We start from the raw sequence: 18337 nt of genomic DNA on the forward strand, positions 1-18337 counted from the left end.
GAGCCCATTTGTTTCCAATTAGCTTTGTTGTCATTAAATTTAATCTGTTTATTAAGGACCAGTTTAGGGCAGTGGTTCTCAAACCTTTTTCACCGGGAATCACTTTTTAGAACAACAATCTGTCGGGACCCACCGGAAGTTATGTCATTGACCTGGGAGTGATGCAATGGCCGGAAGTGACATCATCACGCAGGAAAATTCTTGTATCCACACATATACTGCAACATTCATTTCAGAACAAATGGAGGCTGAACAAATGGGATCTATTCAGTTGTTTAGGTTCCATCCATTTAGAAAATAAGTACACACCCCTTTGGGATATTGGGATAAAGATATGACTTGCCTCACAGTAAGTACTAGTGATCAAATGTATCTGAAGCTAACACTCCAAGTACTATATACATTTACAGGATTGTAGCATATACTGGAAATATGTATCCAAGCAGTGGCTGGTGCCAAGTTCAAAATGTTGCCCCAGAAGTGATGTCACAACCAGAAGTGACATCATGCCTGGGCTTTTTAAAAAGTGAAAATTGTGAGGAACCTACCTCCTCCCCCATCAGCTCACCACCCACTTGCTCTGTTGCCTCCCCCTAGTTAAGTGACATAGCTAAGGCATCTACCTACTACATGGGGTCAAAGAAGATTTTGTAGCCCCCCCTGCATGACAAAATCAAATTTAATTAAGTAAATAAATATAAAGTTATTGGTTCCATGCTGTATCATAATAACATCTCATTGGCATTCAGAACAGTCAGTCTCATAGGTCAAAACTCAAGTTAAGCAAATCTACTTTTTGTTCTACAAGGCAATTGTGTTTTGATTTTCTGGTTAATTGGCCATAACTTTTGATAGAATACAGATATTCCAGTGCCGTTTGTTTCATTGCATTCTGCATTAAATTACCTTTCCAGTGTTATAAAACATGATGGTATTATTCATACATACCCAATTTTCACAAATTTGGTCACTAGTGTCAAGCTCAGCTTGTCCCCCTAAAGCTTGATGCCCGGTGCAGCTGCTACCTCCTGCACCCCCTTAGCTACGCCACTGTATCCAAGCACTAAAAGGAAACATTAAAGATGCAATCCTAATAAAGGGGATTATTTGCATATGTGTTATTTTTGTCACAAGTTATACTCAAGTGTAAAACACACTCTTCTTGGTTCTGAATGGTGCCTTTAAGTTTGGCAAGATGTACGCCTCACTGAAGATAGTGGGGGAAAAACTCAGTGGTTGCTAAGCAATTGTTGAAATATTCATTTGAACAAAAAGTATTCATAAGTTGCATGTCACAGTCGTATACTAAAGAAAAGATCTCATTTAGCTGGCTTAATGAGTTGCACAATATCCAAGACCTACCAGCAGTCAATCAACACACAGCTACTCAGTGTGTTTTACATACAGGATGAGTCTTTTATAGCTGAAAAAGAAGTGCTGTTTTAATAATAATAATAATAATATAATAATATACAGTATTTATATACCGCCTTTCTTGGTCTTTATTCAAGACTTTATTCAAGGCGGTTTACACAGGCAGGCTTATTAAATCCACGCAGGGATTTTTAATTTGGGATTAAAATAGTTTTTAGGATTTCCTTAGACTTCAGTGATTTTCCAGTCTTTGGGCAACCCACATGATGGCAACCATATTCATAAGGTCTTCTATAGTGATGCTCACAGAAGGAGTTTCAGTGGTGGTAGTGGTGATCTGCAATGTTGCCCAACGACTAGTGGAAGAGAAATGCTTTGATTTGTGCAAGAGTTAGTACACCACACTAGACGCTGTTCCAGAACCTCCTTTCAGAGCGCGATACCATAGTCTTTTGAGACTGAAGGTTGCCAACAACATAGTACACCATATTGCACAATGTCTTCTGCTAACATAGTGATTTTCAACCAGTGTGCTGTAACACACTGGTGTGCCACAGATAATCCAGAGGAGTGCCACAGGAGTTTGGGGGAGGATCATTTATTAGTAGGGCCACTGGGGGATGTGATACCCACCAATAGCAGTGTGGTGTCCCTTCTCAATAGTCAAACTGGTGTGCCTTGACAATTTTAATAATAATAATAATAATAACTTTATTTCTACCCCGCCTTTCTCCCCGAAGTGACTCAAGGCGGCTTACAACATATTAAAAACAATTTAAAAGCAAATAAAAACATATTAACACATACTAAAAACAGCAGTCAGAGTAAAAATAGGTAAAAAGAGCATAGAGCAGCAGCAAGTCATAAAAGAATCAGGCCTGTAAAAAAATATTAAAAGATGTTAAAAAATGTTAAAAGGCCAAGAACTCAGAAGGCCTGTTTAAACAGAAGGGTCTTCAGGCCTTGCCGAAAGGTCTCAAGAGAGGGAGCCATTCTTAAGTCAAGGGGAAGGGAGTTCCATAGCGTTGGTGCCACTACTGAGAAGGCCCTATTTCTTGCAGCCGCCCCACGTACCTCCCTAGGCGGCGGCACTTGTAAAAAGGCCTTCTCTGATGACCTGAGAGGGCGAGCCGGATTGTACGGGAGCAGGCGATCTCTAAGATACCCTGGTCCAGAGCAGTATAGGGCTTTAAAGGTCAATACCAGCATCTTGAATTGGGCCCGGAAACGAATGGGCAGCCAGTGCAGCCGCTGGAGAAGCGGACTGACAGGGTCGAACCGCCTACCTCCAGTAACCACACGGGCCGCCGCATTCTGCACTAGTTGCAATTTCCGAACCATCTTCAAGGGCAGCCCCACATAGAGTGCGTTACAGTAATCTAATCTCGATGTCACTGAGGCATGGATCACCGTGGCCAGGTCTGCACGATCCAAGTACGGCCGCAGCTGGCGCACCAGCCGAAGCTGAGCGAAGGCCCCCCTAGCCACAGCCGCCACCTGGGAATCCAGGAGCAGCTGCGAGTCCAGGTGGACCCCCAAGCTGCGGACCTGCTCCTTCAGAGGGAGTGCAACCCCATTCAGGGCAAGCCGATAGTCCAGCACCTGCATCGAGGATTTCCTAACCAGGAGAGCCTCTGTCTTATCCGGATTTAATTTCAGCTTGTTAGCCCCCATCCAGATCCTCACTGCCTCCAGACAGCGCTCCAGGTCCTCAACCGCCACCCTGGAGTCTGGAGGAAAGGAGAGATAGAGTTGGGTGTCATCAGCATATTGATGGCACCCCACTCCAAACCCCCGGATGACCTCTCCCAGCGGTTTCATGTAGATGTTAAATAGCATGGGGGACAGAATTGAGCCCTGTGGCACCCCGCATCTCAAGGGCCAGGGTGTCGAACAGGCATCCCCCAGCACCACCATCTGGGACCGACCCTCCAAGTAGGAGCGGAACCACCGCAAAACAGTGCCTCCAGCTCCCAACTCGGCCAATCGGCCCAGAAGGATACCATGGTCGATGGTATCGAAAGCCGCTGAGAGGTCCAGCAGGACCAACAGGGACGCACTCCCCCTGTCCAGTCCCCGGCGTAGGTCATCCACCAAGGCGACCAAGGCGGTTTCCGTCCCAAAGCCCGGCCTGAAGCCAGATTGAAAAGGATCCAGATAATCCGCTTCATCCAAGACCCTCTGGAGTTGGGATGCCACCACCCGCTCAATTACCTTGCCCAGAAACGGGATGTTGGAGACTGGCCGGTAGTTATCCAACACAGTGGAATCCAGGGAGGGCTTCTTCAGGAGGGGGCGAACCACCGCCCGTTTCAAAGCGAGTGGTAACATCCCCTCCATCAAGGAAGAGTTGACCACCCTCCCTGTCCACTCAGCCAGCCCACCCCGGGCAGCTCTTATCAACCAAGCTGGGCAAGGGTCGAGCAGGCAGGCAGATGGCCTCACACTCCAAAGGAGTCTGTCCACATCCTCAGGCTGTACAAGCTGAAAAGAATCCCACAACACAGGACAAGCAGTTGCCAAGGGGACATCGTCAGACACTGTCAATGTGGCATCCAAGTTGTGACGAATACGATCGATTTTATCTGCAAAATGTTGCGCAAACACGTCACAGCGGCTGACCATGTATTCCTCCTGGTCTACTGGGGGGGCCTGATGGAGGAGGCCCCGCACCACACGGAACAGCTCTGCCGGACGGTTGTCAGCAGACGCAATGGTAGCAGAGAAGAACGATCTCTTCGCTGCTACCACCGCCACGGAATAGGCTCTGTAATGGGCTCTACTCCGTGTCCGGTCGGATTCATCCCGAGTTTTCTGCCACCGTCGCTCTAGACGCCTGCCCTGCCGCTTCATCCTTCGCAGCTCCTCAGTGAACCAAGGAGCCGCTCCGAGTCTGCGACGTGGCAGAGGTCGCTCCGGAGCAATCTCATCCACTGCCCTGGTCATTTCCCCATTCCAGAGGTCAACCAGGGCCTCAGATGAGACGCCAGTCTTGGCAGTGGGGAAATCCCCCAGAGCCCTCAGGAAACCTTCAGGATCCATTAGCCTCCGGGGGCGGACCATAGAAAACGGTCCCCCGCCTCTGCGGAGGTAGGAAGTCGCAACAAGCCTAAACCTTACCAGGAAGTGATCTGTCCATGACAATGGAGTGATCTTGATCACCTCTACGTCCAGATCACTGCCCCCATGCCCAGCTGTAAACACCAGGTCCAGCACGTGTCCTGCAGTATGTGTTGGGGCCAAGATCTTCTGGGACAGGCCCATGGTTGTCATGGCGGCCATGAAATCCTGAGCTGCACCTGACGCAGGTGCCTCGGCATGCACATTGAAGTCCCCCAGCACTAATAGGCGGGGGGCCTCCAATGCCACCCCCGAGATCACCCCAGTCAGCTCAGGCAGGGAGACTGTTGGGCAGCAGGGCGGACGGTACACCAACAGAATCCCAATCCTGTCCGGTCCTCTCAACACAACATGCAGGCACTCGAACCCAGCAAACTGCTGGACAGGGCACCTGGTAAGGGAGATGGACTCACGATAGACCATTGCAACTCCCCCTCCCCGTCCCTGCAATCTTGGCTGCTGCAACACCTGGAAACCTGGAGGAAACCTGGAGGACATTTTAGCACCTTCTCAGTGTGCTGTGAGATGAAAAAGGTTGAAAAATGCTGATCTAGAAGCTGGTCAAATAGTCAATGCCCTGCAGCAAGTTCACGACCCTTTTAGATCCTAGTTGGGATGTGCATGAAGAGAGATTGCTATACTGCAGGGATCATTGAAGCAGGGTGCAGAGGAAGGAGAGATGTTGTCTGCATGTTCTGCACACTGAGGCACATTGCATCCCTTTAAGGAACTCTGTTGGTGGAGACTCTGCCACCAAACGTTGAAGGTATGTTTGTTCTACTACAACACTGTTTGGGGGGGGGGGGAAAGATTTATAGTGCAGTGAGAGAGCACATGCTTTGCATGCAGAAGGCCCCATGTGCATTGTGTGACATCTCCAGGTAGGTCTGGGAAAGACTTGTGCCTGATAACCCTGGAGGTCTGCTGTCAGTCAGTGTAGACAATCCTGAGCTGGACAGAACAATGGTCTGACTTTGTAGAAGGCAACTTCCTTTTTTCCTAGGTGTTGTGACGTAGTTTTCCCTTGGCCATGTAATGAAATTCTCCCATTCACTTAAGTGGGAGAAACTAAAGGGGGTGTCTTCTGCACCATCATTGGAATGGAAGGGCTAAACCTGTCCCTGATGTATTCACTTGGTGTCTCAAGTACATTCCCTCATGTGCCCTAAATGTACTGCATAGTCTATTAACTGGGCAGCCCAGTTCTACCTAACTGTCCCCTTACCCTAAGTAGACCTTGTGCTTGCTAAACCCCTGTAGGATGCAGCATAGCCCATACCGTCACTGCTGCATTTGTGCAAGGAAGTTAGGTAGGAGTGGGCTGCCGAGGTACGTAGGATCACAGCCTTCCACAGGACTGTTCAGCTCAAATGATTCCAAAAGCGACATTACTACATTAAGAACATAAGAACAGCCCAACTGAATCAGGCCATAGGCCCATCTAGTCCAGCTTCCTGTATCTCACAGCGGCCCACCAAATGCCTCAAACTACAGTTTCAGGTAGACTTGTGCAAAGTATGTCTTTATTTGATTGATGGACTTTTTTTTTTGGTAGTGAGGTGGATGGTTCCTGCTGATCAAGGTCTGGCTGGTTGATGGACAAGGAAAGCAATGGAGAAGCTGTGGCTTCTGATTTGTGTGGTTGAGGATAGATGGACTCCTTCTAACCACTGATCTGATCTTTCTTGCATTATGTATGCAGAATGGAGAATGTTTCATGGTTACCTAGGTAGTGCGCTTCCTTCCTCAGTCCCTGCACAATACATTTATTTTATTCTGTTTTTTTAAAAATGTACAGTCTGTCTTATTGCCAAAGACAAAGCAACTAACAATAAACCATGAAGCAGTGGTTCTCATACATTTAGCACCAGAACCTACTTTTTAGAATGAGAACCTATCTGGACCCACTGAAAGTAATGTCATGACCAGAAGTGACATCATTAAGCAGGAAAATTTTTAACACTCCTATGCTGCAGTCCTACCCACACTTACCCAGGAGTAAGTCTCATTTACTATCATTGTTAAAAGCATATACAGGCATGCTCCACTTAACAACCGTTTGCTTAACAACAGACCGAATATATGATGGTGGTCAAAGCACAATAAAGATGCTCTTAATGAGGCAATTGTGTCTACCATAGCCTGCAGCAGAGTGTCTGTTTACACAACAAAGAGGCTCTTAATGCAAAGAAGAGGCAGTCTATCTCCATTAGCCTGTGCAGCCAGCTAATGTTTGGCAAGGAGTGTCCATTTACACAACAAAGACAACAGATTGGACTGAATGTTTGCTTAATGACCTAATTGCATAACAACAGGGATAGGAGAATGTATCCCCATCGTTACATAAGGGGATACATACGGGTTTCAAGTCATAGTAGGTATGTGCAAGCTCTTGGTTTTAGACAAGTAATACAGCTATGTGCAAGCTGTTGGTTTTTGAGGCAGGCTGCCTCTGATTGCCAGATGCAGGGGAGGGCACCGGGATGCAGATTGTATCTATTGTCTTGTGTGCTCCCTGGGGCATTTGGTGGGCCACTGTGAGATACAGGAATTTGGACTAGATGGGCCCTTGGCCCGATCCAGCAGGGCTCTTCTTATCTTCTTATGTTAAGTGCGCACACACCTGTACATAGTAGCTTGTTAAAAGTACAGATCTATAACATTTCCCCAAGTGCGGTCACATCCCGTGGTAGCAGCAAGTCTAATATATTACAAATAAAATACTGAAGTGGATGGGGACCCACCTGAAATTGGCTTGCGAACCACCTAGTTTGTCCCGACCCACAGTGAGAAACACTGCCATAAAGGAATCACCAATGCATAAAACTATAGCAGCGGCGGCGGCAGCAAGTGAAGTGATAACATCCAACATATCAGGATTAAATGCAACAAATAAAATACCTTAAAAAACCAACCTATATTAGAACCTGGAAAAAAGGAGGGGACATTTTTTGAGGGGTCATAAGGCTGATTGCAATGTGTGATCTAATTCCAAGAGGAATGATGATAGCATCATGTACTCCTACTTATATAATCCGAAAATGTAAGCCCTTCACAGCAGTCAGAAATCAGAAAAGCTCCAGGCTGGCTTTCCTTGTGTTTGACCTCCTGCCCTGCTTCTTTGAAGAAGTGAGTCTGTCAAGGGGACTATTCTTGAGAGTGAGTAGAAGTAGCTTTTCTGAATTTGGGGGAATCTTCTCCCAAGGCTGCAGGGGTTTGGAGTCTTGCCCTGTTACATAAATGTGGTGACTGAACAGAATATTACTCAGCAAGACCAAGTGGGAAATCGATTATGAATGTTTGCCAGATACAGTCCAAGGTTTGTAGCTGGACAGATTCCTTTCAGTTTCTTCCTCAAGAGTTTCAGTGTTCTTTAACCAGAAGTGTTGCCAAAGTTCTTTGGGTCTGGGTTAAAAAACAAATTGAAGGAGTTTTAAATCTACCCTCCCTGAGTGGGGCACTCTCAAAAATCAGCTTCAGAACCAGATCATGAAGAGTCTCTGTCCTGCTTCACCAGCCTTTAATGCCACCCTTTAGTGCAGGGATGTTAAACATAACGCCTGGATGTGGCCCGCACAAGCTCTTTATCTGGCACTCAGGATCTCCCAGCACCACCATCATTGGGTGAGCTGTGCTGAGGTGTCACTGCTGAAAGGGGAGCCCACATGATAAAATATGAACATGAAAATATTATCAAGATTTACGTATTTTGCCATTTGCAGCTAATGAGCTGCTAAGTGGAAAAAAAAAAATGCTTATTTCCGGTCATGACCTGATTAATTACATCACTTCCTGCTTAATGACATCACTTCAGGTTCTCAGCAGGTGTCATGAATGCTATTTGGTCGTCTGTATGAAACAAGTTTGAGACCTCTGATCTAGTGCATCCTTTCCTCACCACACCAACAATGGGGAGCAACTTCCACTGGCAGAGATTGCATAGTGGATTGAAACTGCAGCATGGGACTTTTTTCTCAGGAAGAAGGGGCTTATGGAATGATAGCCTTTGTGAGTCTTTGCTACTTCCACTGTAATAGCCATCACAAAGACTACAATCCTTCCTATTTGAAGAAAAAGGGCGGGGAACTGCTGCACAGTTTAAGCTCAGGCTGCCTCTGCCAGAGGGGAGGGGGAAGAAAGGACTTCCTCACTGCTGTTGGGGTAAGTAAAGTTTGTGTTGGGGTGGGATGGAAAGATGGTAGAGAGGGAAGTGCTGGCAAAGGCATTTACCAAGACTCAAAATGTGTCACTGAATGCTCCAACATTTTGGAGAAAAGTGTACATCATTTTTTAATCATTTAGAGGTGAACCTCAACCAGCTCACTCAGTGCTGTTAACAAATGCTGAATTTTACACAGGATATTATCAATTTGTTCCCCACAAATGCTCCTGTTGTCCTTCCCTTGACTCTGACATGTTGCACACTTTACAGTTGCTTCAGGCCACAACATTGAGAACCATTGGTACTTCCCCTTTCCCCTGCTGGTAGAGAGATACAGTACCTCCAGTGAATCCGTTCAATATCTGGCTTTGAACTTTTGAAGTGTTGTGAAGCATATGCTGGTATTGTAGGAGATCTAAAAGCTGCAGTAGTTGCCTCTACATTATAGCTGTGGCATTCCATGAATGGGCCGTGACAAAGATCTAAGAGAGAGAGAATAGTTGGTTTAGAGATTCATGGAGAACTGGTGCTTGATTCTTTGGCTTGCATGATATATCAGTATGTACAGCACAATTAGAACTGGCCACGGAGAGCACCTCTTTAAAGCACTGAACATGCTCTTTGTTTAAAAAATAGTCATCTGAAGAGGCCAGTGGCTTCACTTCTGGTGTAGGACAAACTGTTCGCAGAATAAACATGTCTTAATGGAATGTGCAGAATGAGAGTTTACATGAACTTTTAGCACTGATGACCTGTGGCATTTGTGAGGAAGGGGCTAGGGCAGTGACGTGATCCTGGATCCCCAGGACCGCGTTGGTAAGGGGGAGCAAGGGGTGTGTGCTTCTGACTTACATTATGTTCAGGGCTGTAGAAGGGGCAGGGAGCCCTGCGCAACCGTCTGCAGCATTCCCCAAGGCTTGGAATGTTCAAAAACAGCAGGAGCACAGCACCTTGTGCAAAACGGAAGTGCTTTGCGCCCACTTTTTCTGAATGTTCTGAGCCTTGGGGAGCACTGTGGAGGGCTGAGCAGGGCTCCATGTGCCTCCTGCAGCCTGCTGCAGCCCTGTCTACATGATGTAAGTCAAAAGCACCCAACTCACCCCCCCATATAGATGCGATCCTGGGGATCACTTCCCTGCCTCTCCCCTTGCCCTGCCCCTTAAAGGGACGGGGGAACCTTTACACAAACTGGTGGGTTGCAACCCACTACTTTGAGAACCACTGGGTTTGAGTGTTGTGTGTATCGGGCAGCTACGAATGGGCCAGTTTCCTTCTGAAGAGAGCATACTGGAGTTTTTTGGGGGTTTTTTTGCCTCTTTGAGTTAGCAGTTTATTTACCAATATACACATTGAGCATGGTGGAGTAGCCTAGCATCCAGGCAAACAGTGCAAGCATGATTCCCCAAAAGCAAAACTGTAGATGCTTGAAAAAATTGTGATGTTGCCTAATCATGGAATTAACCACGTATGAAGGTGGATTTGGTGTGCTCACAAAGAATTATGTGGCAAGTTTGGGGATTCCCCTGCCCCAGTAGTTTACCACCAACTTGGATTGTAATCCAAAAGGGAGAATCATTCCTCCTTTCCATTCTGATATCCCTGGTGGCAGTAGTAGAGCGGAAGAGGCATTTCTTTTTCCCTTCCTCTGGAGGAACACAACATTCCAAGCAAACAGAGAGAAGGAAGAAAGAGTCTTCTCTCCCTGTAATTATTGTCATCACCATCACTGCAGCTGCCCATATCTTGTAAGGGTGGTCAACTGGGGGCAGGATTCAGATTCTTTTGCTGTCCTGATGATATCATTAGGAGTGTCCTGTGGTCTGGATTGGCTGAGAATGGGTCTCGGAATTAACTGAGCTTTGTTTTCCAACTTGTCTGAAGAATAGCTCAGCTTGCTGAGCTCAGTTCTTTCTGATCAAGCTGTGGAGAGGGATTGTCCATCACTTGACCATCACATCAATTGACCATCAGTTTCTGTTAGCAAATAATAATAATAATAATAAACAACTTTATTTCTATCCCGCCCTTCTCCCTAAAGGGACCCAGGGCGGCTTACAACATATAAAAACAGATTAAACCATAATTTAACAGATAAAAACATATTAAAAACACATTAACAGATAGTCAAGTTATACAAAAAGTAGTTACCCCTTCAGTTGACACAACTGAATGCAATTTCCATTACAATATTTTTGTTCTTATTTAAGCCATCTGGGTGAATTCAGAGGCAACTCACAATAGCTGGATGCTAAAGAGAGACCAAGAAGGTCATTACCCTTGTCTCTCCCCTTTGTCTCTCCAGACTTCTTCTTCTTCTTATTATTATTCATTTAGTTCTGGTCCCAGAGTGCTATTTAGGACATTCTCCATGTTCTTTGTGTCTCTCCAGACAAAAGGGTATGGAGCATGTGCTAAATAGTACTCTGGGACCAGAGCTAAATGAATAATAATAATAATAATTTTTTAAAAATCATCCCCAGTTTGCTTGCTGCTTCTAGGTAACGTGACCTGTGTTCCCCCTCTCTCCATTTGTGATTGCATCTTTTCTTCCTGCTGAGGAATTTAGAAGAGTCCTGCTTTATCAGATCAAAGATATATAAAGATGGGATCTAGCTCCATGATAGAGCATCTGCTTTGCATGTAGAAGGTTTCAGGTTCAAACCCTGGCAACTCCAGATAAGACAGGAAAAAAAAAAACCCTATCTGAAATCTTGGAGAACTGCTGTCATACAGAGTACTAGCCTAGATGGGCCAATGATCTGATATGGTGTGAGGCAGTTCTGTATGTTGGTAACAGGTCTGTCTACTCCAGCAAGTTTCTTCTAGCTGTAACCAGCCAGATGTCACTGGAACACTCATATGCAGGGCATGTAAATGACAGTAGCCTTCAGATGTTTCTCCCTATACCCAAAAATATACCATTTCTAAACATGTAGATTTTATCTGGGTAAATCACTGGTGACCTGTCATCTGTGAATTTGCCTCATCTTTTTTTTTTTCAAGGTAGTAGACTTTACCACATTTTTTGTTGATGAATTTCTTAAGTTAAATATGTATCATGTGAAGAGCCCACTGTTAATCCATCTGCCAATCAGTTTCACTGTATGACACTGAGTTCTGGTGTTATGAGAGAGGGAGAATCATTTCTCTCTATCTACAGCCTCCACACTATGCATAATGGATACAGAGAGGTTTTATCTTTGTTCTCTTGTCTCCTTTTCTGCCTCCTGTAACAATACAATACAGGCAAGATCTCTGAGTTGTCATCCCTTCTTCAGACTTGCATAATTGCAACCCAAATATTGTCCTAGTTTTACTAAGGTTTTGCTGGTGAGTAATTAGGATGAAATTACTGTTAAATGCACCACTGGCCCTGGCATGCTTAACTTTTGTTTACTCAGCAGCAGCCACTGGAGACAAGCTGGATGGGAATGGTGGCATGAGGAAGCTTTAGCCCCTTCCCTTATCATGCTCCCAATCTGACCTATTTATCTCTGTCTACTATTTTCCCTGGGAGGGGAAAATTCCATGGGAACCAATGGGAGCTGCCATCTCAGGACAAATAGAAAGGGGGGACCCCAGGAGGGGCAAAGGCTTAAAGCCCTCTGCACACCTTAGTCCCAGTCTGTATTGGGTCCTTCCCTGTCTGCTTTTCAGTAAATGGAAATTAAGCACATCAGGATCAATGATTTGTTGAACTCACAGTCAAAAATTGGGCTCCCCATAAAACTTGTGTCACTGTTCTACAATTCCATGCTCCGGTAATTCATTAACTGTGAGGAAGTTTGAATGATGGTGCATGAATTCTGGGCCTCCCCTACCACATCTAGTGAAAAACGGATGTGTCTATTTTTACAGCTTTAGATTACCTGTACTGTTTGAATGATGCTAAAAAGTTTGGGATGCTAAAAAGTTTTAGTGTGCTAAAAAGTACACACTATACTGCATGAAGAGTTAGTCCTCCACCATCCAAGAGAGATCTTATATAAGCAGCTATCGTCAGCTCCGTATCCCAAAAGACTAAGTGCAAATCCTGACACATGTTCAAGCTATTATGTCATAGTTTGGGTAATCAAGATTGCAAGCTTTGAATTCGATAAATCCCCCTTTTAAAAAAACAAACAAAAAACACTAGCAGTTTTTATTTTCCTTCTCATTAGTGCTCAGAATAAATCACTGATGTATGTTTCAATACTCTGCTGTGTGCCACAAGTAAATGTGCACTTGGAAAACAGATTCTATTGTTGACACGAATGTGCCAGAACACATGTGCACTCAGCCTCCCTTTAAAAATGAAACATAACAAATGTTATTCCCACAGCAGGAAACAATGTCATAGGAGAATAACTGCATGGTTGGCATCCTTCAGTCTCGAAAGACTATGGTATAAGCCTAAAGCACCCAGTATTCCCAGGCGGTCTCCCATCGAAGTACTAACCAGGCCTGACCCTGCTTAGCTTCCAAGATCAGATGAGATTAGGCATGTGCAGGGTAACAGTTGCTGTCAGGGATGTTATGAAAGGTTTATTCAGATAATAAGAGTACATTTTGAGGGCAGCTCTTTATCAAAGGCAGTTGTACTGAATCCTGCTGTGTTTTAACAAGAGAAGCATTGTTTTTTGAATAAAATCTTGGAAAACAGATTGCCCTGCTCACTGGGCAAAGAGGCAATTTTGCAAGTGGTGCTCCTCTTATATTTAGCAGGGGGAGAGTAACTGTCCCTCTTCAGCCCAGCACAGTATCTGTTCTATTAGGTTCTGCTTGTGGGCCTCTGCATCTTTTTAGATTGTGAGCCCTTTTGAGATAGGGAGCCATTTAGTTATCTGTAAATCACTGTGAACTTTTTTTTGCTTGAAAATCATATATATGTATTCTGAATAATAATTAATTGCTGGAAAGTTGGTAGCAGAGGCATGTTGTCTCTGAGGCATGTTACATCTGAGGCATGTTGTGGGCAGACCAGGGGCGGGAAGGGTAGATCTTAGCGGTACCAGCATGTGCCAGAACCTATATCCTTTCCCAAGCCACCCCACAAAATGGCTGTGTCAGCACCAATGGTGGGGGATAGGAATGGGCAGTTCCTGTCATAAGAAATGAAAAAGATATGGCAGGAGTGGCAGACTTTGTTTATAACTCCCTGGATTTCAGTATTATAAAAAAGACACCAATACTGAGATTTAGAAATAGGTGCATTTATTTCAGTTCAGTTGATTACAGGGCAGATTTCTAATCCACTTAGAAGTGTTTTGTTCAGTGGATGGTCCTAGTATGAATTGGCATCTCTTATTATACCTTTTTCCCTGTGCAAGTCTGAGCTATGATTACATTTCAACCATTTTGATGGTATTTTATATTTTAATGTACCAGACAAAAGAGTGAAACTCTAGTCCTTCGAAGAAAGAAAGCCAAGATGGTTGCATAATTGTGCCAGAGTAGGTCAAGTACGTACTTTGATCAGGAGTATAAGTCTAAATGATGTCCCATTTTATCCAAGGGCAAAACCATAATGCTTCATTAATGCCTTGTGGCTGCTTTCATACACAGCTTAAAGATGGGCGTCAAGAGAGCATGCAGAGTCTTTCAACTAACTGAGGGAAGAGGATGGAAATAGATGGAAATAGAATATCTCTAGCCCTGAAAGAGACAGAGGGCTAATGAGAGCCAGCTACACTGAGACTTTCATTCATGAGCAGAGATTGCTTTGGAAAGGATGCTTACAAGTCATTAGACCATTATTAAGCAAGGATTTAAGGATATAAAGGACACAGGCTGCAATCCTATGCACACTTACCTGGGAGTAAATACCACTGAATTCAGTGAGGCTTACTTCTGAGTAGACATGTTTAGGCTTGTGCAATCAATCAGATAATAACATATTTAACTTCTGTGTTGGCATCCTTCAGTCTTGGAAGACTATGGTATCACACTCTGAAAAGTGGTTCTGGAACAGTGTCCTCTCCAGTGCGCGAAGCCTGGGTAAAGCAGATAGACTGTTACCCATGCAGCAAATCCCTGCTCTCCACGTCGCTGAAATGGTCCAATGGAAAGGCAGAGGCCAATACGGTTGGTTCCAGCGGCGTTGCAGGAGTTGCCAGAACGTGACTGTGTTCAGCCATGAACTGCTTCAGGGACTCCGGCTCTGGATTTTGCCTCGAGGTTGACTCCTGAAGCCTTTTCCATAACTGGATGTAGCCACAAGGCAGTGGAGGTTTGGGATCAGAGTTTTCCTTCTCTCAGATGAGCTGCCTTCCCAGGCTGACGAGTCTCATCTACCCGGTGGTAGTGATGCCACCGGTGGAAGTGGTGCTACTTCTGTGATGCCATGTATATTTGCACATGGGGGAATTCTATTTTGTGTGATAGCGGGGGGTTGTGGGTGCTTGATGAGTCTGCGCCTAGACCCAAGATTACTTGTCCTTTCTCTATTGATTCTTGTCACTGTGTTGCAGAGAACATGGAACTTGAATGTTAGACCAAGTTGAAAACAGAGCATGAAATGCAGAAAAGAGGCTTGGAAGCAAACCCAGAGGCTAGGCCAGCAATTTTCAACCAGTGTGCCGGGGTGTGCCATGAATGGTCCTCAGGTGTGCCACTGGAGTTTGGGGTGGGTCATTTATTAATAGGGCCAATGGGGGAAGAGAGCCCCCACTGACCATGTGGTATGCCTTGTCAATTGTCAAAAAGTCTATGTCAAAAAACCTTGACAATGTAGTGCCTTGTCAGTGTGCCGTGAGATGAAAATGGTTGAAAATTGCTTGGCTAGGCTGTAGCCACAGACAGAAGAGAAGCAGGACGCAAAAGCCTGAGTTGCTTTCCTCTGAGGAGAAAGAGGAGCATTGCAGGGCAGCTCACAAAGGGTGGCTGTCCAGCCCAAGTAGCAGCATTTGGTTGCGCTCATGGGAAGGGAAGGAGGTTGGAAAGGAAGAGGGAAGCAGGTGGCTACCAGTCCTGCTTGGCATGGTTCTTCTTGGGGATTGTCTGATGACTTGGTTGACTGCATGTCGAGAAGTCAAATGTGGCTTTTGTTCCCATAGTGAAATATGATGTGCAAGGAAGTTGTGACCACCCATGAAATGGTCCAAAAGTCAGGCAAACCACCCCCTCTAAGCTAGCATGATAGAGTGGGGGGGGGGGTGATTTAATTGTCAGAGCAAAGTGAGGCCTTCCCCCTAGGCCTGTGGGATTGAAGGCCTCTTTCCATCAGTGCTGCTTCTAAAGTCACAGTACTGGCCTGGGTCATGCTCTCCTGGCAAGCATCCAGCGCCAGGTACACATGTGTGTCATGCTGTACATATTCGCTAGAAGAAATAAAATGGTAGTCAGGTGACATGTAATAAGAGAATTGGGCACAAAAGATTGTCCTTGTTAAAGAAGGCAGTGTATCTGTGGTGGGGATTAAAGCAAACCTGTCATCAGTTGAAACAATGTTAAACTTTTTATATTTGTAGAAATTAAAGAATCCAGGTTTATATAATTTTTTACTCTAAAATAAATGTCCTTGAGCCAGAACTTCATGTACAAACCCAGAAGGAACATATTATGTAATGTTCCTTGACTAGAATGTATTGTTGTTCTTTCTAGTATTTGTATGTCATCTTTTTATAAAAAATATAATTAAAGCAGCTCTGTATAATCAGTTTGCTGTGAGAAGGCCTTTATCATCTAATGTGCTGAAACAAAGTTTTAAAGAAGGACTCTTGGCTTCATGAAACATGTTGTGTATTGCCTGGTGCTTAGCTAGACCTCGCTGTTCTGGCTAAACAAGGATGTGGATTGTGGAGTTGTTGAATTTCAAGGTCATTTCAGTTATGGTTTCCTCATAAGAACATAAGAAGAGCCCCGCTGGATCAGGTCAAAGACCCATCTAGTCCAGTTTCCTGTTCACAGTGGCTCACCAAGTGCTTCAGGGAGCACACAGTAGGACACAACCAGCATCTGGGTGCCCTCCCCTGCATCTTCTTTGCAAACATGTGGATTCCAGGATGCCTAGCTAGTGATGTTGCTCTCTCAGTTTTATCTCACATCTTAGCTAGAGTTGCCACAGAACTTCATCTAAATGTGAGTCACAATACCATTTCACCAAAAGTGAGGTGAATTTTTGGTGGGCACAAGAAATGGATGAAGTTATGGCGGGGGGGGGGGGTAACCATAACAGTTTTGATAGCATAATTTTGGGGTGGTGTTTTACACATACCTAATAACTCCTACCAGTGAATTTGCTCATAGGGGTGTGTGTGTGTGTGTGTGTGTGTGTGTGTGTGTGAGCTTTATTTGTAATCTGATAGATGTAACTCAGAAAGTTTTGATAAGTAAATAACCAAGTAACAACTCTTTCGATTATAACTTAGGAAAAGTTGAATATGTCTGAAAGTTTACCTTCCAGGGTGCTCTTCCATATCTTTGCTCATGGGCATACCTGAGGGGGATTTGCCCTGCATCGGACTGTTGTTGAGCATTTGGATCAGGAATTAGAGGCACACTGCCCAACGAAAAGCATGTGATTACCCCAGCAGAATCACAGAGAAAATAGGATTTTCATGAACATCAGACTGGTCATTTTTGTAAACACTTTGGGGACCTTACAAAAAGTGATGAAACTTACACTGCTAACTCCCCTGGGCATAAGGAAGACAACTTTGTTCTTCATGAAGTTCTGCGGCTTTAGAAGGAGATATAGATGATCAACAGACTTTGCATTCAGATATTCAGTGGAACCTATGTCATTTTCCAGAGATACTTTCTACATCACACACTTCTCCTTCAGATCGATGACTGTGAGGCAAACAATGAAAACTGTTTTATTTAACTGAGCAACTGTTACTGGATCAGACAATAAATCAAAACACGATGGTCTGAAATCCATACAGAGCAAGTTCAAAGACTTGAGCTGACACATGTTTCTTTTTGACAAAAATGAGTGTCATATAGATGAAAATGATGAAACGAGGGCATTTTTGGTACCCATGGCAAAACTGCATTAGAAATTTAAAAATGATTCCCCACCCACCCTCCATCCAGCTTCAGACTGTGGTAATCCCTTTTTCCACTTAGTGTTCCAACTTGTAATTTATATGTCTAGGATAGGTTCCCCATACCGCTATCCCTGGGAACCCATACCAGGGGGAATTAAAAATAGTTGTGTAGCCTATAAGGTTGCTGCTGCTGCTGAAATTCTCACTTTTCAGATATACTGCTCCTGCTTAGAAACTATTTTGCTTCTTCCACCAAATCCTGTCCTTCCTCTCAAGCATGGGGCTGCTACCAGCTCCAGCAATGTACCTGGCACAGATCTGAGAAGCCCACCAGCAATTCTACCAGCAATGTAACTGGCACAGATCCGAGAAGCTCCATAGGACAGGCTGGGGTGTTACTCAAGGTAAGGAAAAATATCCCCTTACCTCAAGGAGATCTCCAGCCTGATCCTCATGAGCACTGGATACAGCAGAAGCTGTGTAGATCCACTGTGCCTGCTCTTGTTAGGACTGGGCTGCCCATCTCAAATCCAGCTTTGGCCCCCCATGGGGCACTTCAACCTTCTTTTTTCCTTTCATGTTCACTGGTCCTTCTTACCCCTATGTAGCAACATTATCTCTGTGTCGTGGAGTGCCAATGCATATTTTGATTTTGTGATTCTGTGACCTATGTATTTGATGTTGCAGATAAGCATCCCAAACATGCAAC

General features: G+C 44.8%; 1 protein-coding gene and 1 pseudogene across 4 annotated transcripts in view; one reads left to right on the top strand and one right to left on the bottom strand.

The window, feature by feature from the left end:
- Positions 1 to 18337, top strand: part of NRG3 (neuregulin 3) — a 700766-nt gene that overhangs the window by 99162 nt on the left and 583267 nt on the right. The gene's annotated exons all lie outside the window — the stretch shown is intronic.
- LOC136646422 (5S ribosomal RNA) lies at positions 13047 to 13165 on the bottom strand (annotated as a pseudogene).

Source organism: Tiliqua scincoides, chromosome 3 (assembly GCF_035046505.1).
Source record: "Tiliqua scincoides isolate rTilSci1 chromosome 3, rTilSci1.hap2, whole genome shotgun sequence".
In the NCBI taxonomy this organism is placed as follows: domain Eukaryota; kingdom Metazoa; phylum Chordata; class Lepidosauria; order Squamata; family Scincidae; genus Tiliqua; species Tiliqua scincoides.